Here is a 5341-nt window from a genome sequence, read left to right as displayed (position 1 = left end):
TTTGATTGCTTTTTTCTTGTATTTTTTTTGGGGGGGTATCTTTGAGAGTTTTTTTTATTTCTTCTAAACTTTTGTTTGACTTCTCTTATATTTCTTTAAGGGAGTTTTTCACATCCTGTTTAAAGGTCTCTATTATTTTTATAATGTTATGTTTAAAGACGATGTCTTCTACTTCTTCTGGATTAGGGTGTTCAAGTCTTATTGTTGAGTGCTCGCTGGATTTTGGTGTTATAATGTATCTTTTCATGTTGTTGGATGATTTCTTGCATTGGCACCTGCACATTTCTTTCTTCAAAAGCATCCAAGAGAATCTTGGTGTCTTGTTTCAATCTTTGCTGTGGTTGACTGTGTACTTGGGGATTTTCTTGGTCTGCCCTCTCTTAGGTCCCCTCAGCACTGGAGCTGGCTCTCAGATCCCTTCTTACCTGAAGCAGGCTGTGCTGGTGGATCTAAGGAGCCTTTAGATGGAAAGGAGTGTTTGGGGGCAAGATGGGATGGGGTAAAGAGAGAAAGCTAGTAGCCAGGTAGGTACCTTACTGAATGGCCAGAAATGTTTAGGGAATTGGAGGGGGCCTGTACTCCATCTCCGGGACCATCCGGCTAGGCAGGCACACACTTACCCCTCTGGATGGATCTTGGTACAGGAGCAGGGCCTCTTGCTGGGCCAAGGACCTTGCAGACAAATGGGCAGCCTTGTTGGAGCAGGGTCCCATGGAGCAAAGAAGCCCCTGGGGCAGGAGCACTCACCACTGCGTTCCCAGACCCTCAGCCCCTAAGCAGGCTGAGTTTGGGGATCCTAGTGTCCAGCAGATGGAAAGGAGTGCTGGGTAGCAAGATGGAATGGGGTAAATAGAGAAAGCCAGTAGCCGGGGAGACACCCCGCTAATGGTCAGAAACGTTTAGGGAATTGGCAAGACTTTATGTTTTACGGAGTTGGACTAGTTTCCTATAAAATCGATTTGCCAAAAATTATAATTAAGTTGTTAGGTAGAAAGCACTTCATTTTCTTAAATACTTTACTAAGTAACAAAAAAGCAGACATGAAAAGGAAGTAAACTCCCAAAAATATCACATTCTCCAATTACACTCTAAATTTTTTCATCCATGTAGACCTGCTCCTATAAGAGTTTTTTTTTTTTAATCATAAAAAGAATATCATTGTTCTTGTGGAATAAGACAGTTTCCAAAATGTTACATCCTTTTTTTTTTCAAATAAAAGGAGATTTCTAAACAATTCAGTGTAAATAGTTCCTTTAAATAAATTAAACCAACATGTGCGTGAGATAACTCCATGGTTTAGCTTCAATATTTGATGTGTGTGTCTGGATGTCTGTGTTCTGCTTTGAAGTTACAAAATCTCCAAGCTATGAGGAATCTCTATATCATGACTCAGGTTATCCTAATGGTCATTTCATGAGCAGAGGGTCTGGGAACTATGTTTTGACCTGTTTTTGTTTTTCTATATATTTACCCTGCTGAGGAATTCACTCATGCTCCTTGCAATTGTCTCCTTCACTCAGTTTCACACTCCCATGTACTTCTTGCTCTGCCAGGTCTATGTGTGCCAAGCTATGTGTGTGACATAGTTTGCCTTTTGGTGAAATCTCCCAAGATGTTGTTTCACCTCTCAGGAAATAGCTAAGCAGTCTTCTATTCAGACTGCATGGGCCAGCTCTTCTTCTACAATTTCTTTGTTTGTACTGAATGTTTACACTATCATTGCCTATGACCACTTTATGGCCATATGCCACTCTCTAAAGTACGCAATAATTGTGAACCACAGTATGTATGTCATCTGGGCAGTTCAAATTTTGACTGTGTTGAGGCTATCCTTCTTACCACTCTTACATTCCAGGTGCCTTCTGTGGTCCCAATGACGTGGAAATTTTCTCCTGTGATAAACCTGCTATGCTCAAGCTGACTGGTGCAGAAAATTCAGCACTGGAGAAGGGAGGGCTCATCTCTATGGTCCTGAAGCCTATTAGATGTTTCCTCCTCACTATCATATCCTACAGCTTCAACTTCCAATTCAGTCTGTAAATTAGCTCTGCCAAAGAAGAGCATAGAGCTTTCTCCACTTGCAGTGACCATATCACTGCTATCTTGCTCACCTTTATGTCAGTGGTCCTCATAAACCTCCAGCCCACCCCCCATCCCTGGCTTAATGCAGCTGTTCAGGTCTTGAATAACTTGATCAAAACCATGATGAATCCTTTGATCTATAACCTGAGAAATAAGAGAGTAAAATGTTCTCTGAAGAAAGTGCTACAGCAAGTGCCAATTCTGTCTACAAAGAATAAAGACTTAGATACTTATATATTAATAATGCTATAACATCTTCAAATGCTAGTCATTTCTGTGCAAGCAATAACACAGTTATCACCACTGCTTTAAAGACTTGGCTTTCTTCATATAAATAGAAGAAGTTTAATTGCATGACTTTGGCATTCATTTGTAATTTTTCTGAGACATAATTAAGTCAAGTAGCAGAAAACTAATCCTGAATGGGATATAGTCATGCTATTATGGATTAATCAGAGTGAAGCATGATTAAGAAAAGCTCAAAGACAAATATTGGGGTTCAACCTGAAAACCAGAAAAGCAAAGCAGCCAGTAGCTGGTTGCTTTGACCTTAACCTCAGTCTAAAAATGGTAATCTTGTCTCCAGAAATCCTCAAAATGAGACTGAGATGGAAATCTGTTTTATAATTCTGTATAGCTCTGTTTGATTATCAAGTGGGATAGTGAAGGAGAGAAGTAAACTGATAATTAGCCAAGTATTAGGGAATCAGTACTGTTACTTTGTGAGTGACATTCCTAGAGATAGAGACAGCCCTCTGTAGGCTAGTCACTACTTCTTTGCCCAAATTATTGAAAGAAAAATAATGCTCAGAAATTGTGACAGATAAAGGAAAATTAATCCTTTCTTCTAACTACTACATATACTATATTCACTGTGTTCTTTGTAACTGTTGCAAAATCAAGCCATTTATTTGGGGTCTATGTGAAGTCACTAATAAACTGTACAAGTATTTTAAATATATATATTTTTTTAATAGCTGAGCCCAGTGGAGGTGTGGGGAGAACTTGAGGGAACAGGATAGTCGAGATGGATGAAAAAGAGATATCTTGATTAAGAGAGCCATTATGGTATTAACAAGAAATGTGGCTCTAGAGAAATTCCCAGGATTCCACAATGATGACCCTACCTAAGACCCTAAGCAATAGATGATAGGATACTGGAACTGGCCTTGCTCTATAGTCAGACTGATGAGTATCTTAAATAACACCATAGAACTACACCCAGTAACTGATGGAAACAGGGAGACCAGCATCAGAGCACTGGACTTAGCTCCCAAAGTCCAGTTGAAGAGTGGTGAGAATGAGAATATGAGCAAATAGGTCAAGACCATGATGGGATGGGTTCACCCACTGAAACAGTTTACCTGAGCTAATGGGAGCTCACCAAAACCAGCCAAACTGGGAAAAAACAAGCATAGGACCAAAGTTGTCCCTCTGAATGTGGTTAACAGTTGCATGGCTGGGGCAGACTGAGGGACCACTGGTAGTGGCACCAGGATTTATTCCTACTGCTTGTGGTGGCTTTTTGGGAACCCATTCTCTTTGGATGGATACCTTGCTCAGCCTAGTTATAATAGGGAGTGCCTTGGACCTTTCTCAAAGCAATGTGCCTTACCCTATCTGAGGAGTGGATTGGGAGTGGTATGGAGCGGAAGTAAGTTAGAGGGAATGGGAGGAGAGAAGGGAGTGAGACTTGCATTGGTATGTATAATGAAAAAAATACTTTTATTTTCTTTTTTAAAAATGAAAAATTAAGTAAAATTTTAAATAAATATGTGCATAAATGTATGAAACTTTATTTATTTATTATAAACTAAAAAACTGAGTAATCATCAGTAATTAAGTGAATCAATTTTGATAAGTCTATATAATAGTATTATCAATAAAATGGGTCTATCGGTAAAATTTAAGTGATTTCTTTGAATAAAGTAAAGCTAAGACTATTTTCTAAAATATCTATTTATATGAAATGATAAAAATATCAACCACTGTGATAATGGAAAATTCATCTATTGTCTATGGGCAGACAAAGGTAAAATTAAGATTCATAAAACATAAACAACTATTTCTTATTTTGTCTGCAGCAATAGTTTCAATATTTATAAATGTGTCAAAAGTAATTATTGTCCTCCTTACATGTTTGCAGTTTCATGTACCTCAATGTCCCCTGAAGAATTCTGAGCATGAGGAGGTTTCACTGAAGTAAATAATTAATGATGACAACCATTAATGTTATTGTGGGGATTTTGTTAGTGTACTGTCAAATTTCTAAATTACTTTCAGATATTAATATCTTTAAATATTAGGCCATTCAACTCATGTATTAAATTTTCAGGTGTCCATGTCTAAATCTGGATCTTTTGAAAACATTTTATAATTTTCTTCAGATAAGCTATTCCACTTTTTTTTTGCTCAGTGCACACACATATATTAGTATTGATTTTCGATGAAGTTTTTGTCTTACAGTTAGATATGTGTTGAACTGATTCTTGAGTGTTAATTTAACACTCAATTCCTTACTGAAATCTTCAGTTAGTATTATCAAAGATACTCTAATGATTTGGAATTAGGTTATTTTATCATCTACAATTACAGGTAATCATTCTCCTTCTTTCTTAATGTTATAATCCCAAGGTACTTCTTATTTCACAGCCAATGAATAACAATTTATACTTAATAATAAATTATGATGGGATGGAGATACACTTCCTCTCCTTCACTTGATATAATGACCTCTTAATTTATGATACTCTCCAAATGGAAATCAAGGTATCTCACATGTTCTGAATAGAAAAGAAATGTTAAAACACATTGAACATATCCTGCAGACTGAAACTGCCAATCTATTTGGCAACTGTTTTTTTTTTCTTTATGTGTCTCTTGATTTTCCTATACATTTGTTTTGTTCTCTCAAGAACTAATGTATGAAAGGATCCAGTTCATGATTCTAAACATTTCACATTAGTGAGCAACCCAATATTTCTCATGCTGCAAGTTTCCTTTTTTAAAAAAGAAAAAAAAAATAGCCAATCAGACAGGTGTAAGATGATATCTCAAAGTTGTTTTGATTTGCATTTCCCTGATCGCTAAGGAGGTTGAGCATGACTTTAAGTGTCTTTTGGCCATTTGAACTTCTTCTTTTGAGAATTCTCTGTTCAGATCAGTGCCCTATTTTTTAATTGGGTTAATTAGCATTTTAAAGTCTAGTTTCTTGAGTTCTCTATATATTTTGGAGATCAGACCTTTGTCTGTTGCGGGG

The 5341-nt window shown here is 37.1% G+C and overlaps 1 pseudogene; it reads left to right on the top strand.

Moving 5' to 3' along the window:
- The first annotated feature begins 1366 nt into the window (after window positions 1-1366).
- LOC126493470 (olfactory receptor 149-like) lies at window positions 1367-2334 on the top strand (annotated as a pseudogene).
- Window positions 2335-5341: the final 3007 nt, after the last annotated feature.

This window comes from Alexandromys fortis, unplaced genomic scaffold (genome assembly GCF_014885135.2).
Source record: "Alexandromys fortis isolate MF-2015 unplaced genomic scaffold, M_Fortis_MF-2015_v1.1 scaffold_335, whole genome shotgun sequence".
Lineage (NCBI taxonomy): Eukaryota > Metazoa > Chordata > Mammalia > Rodentia > Cricetidae > Alexandromys > Alexandromys fortis.
The sequence above is the reverse complement of the archived record's forward strand: the minus strand, read 5'-3'. Positions and strand labels throughout refer to the sequence as shown.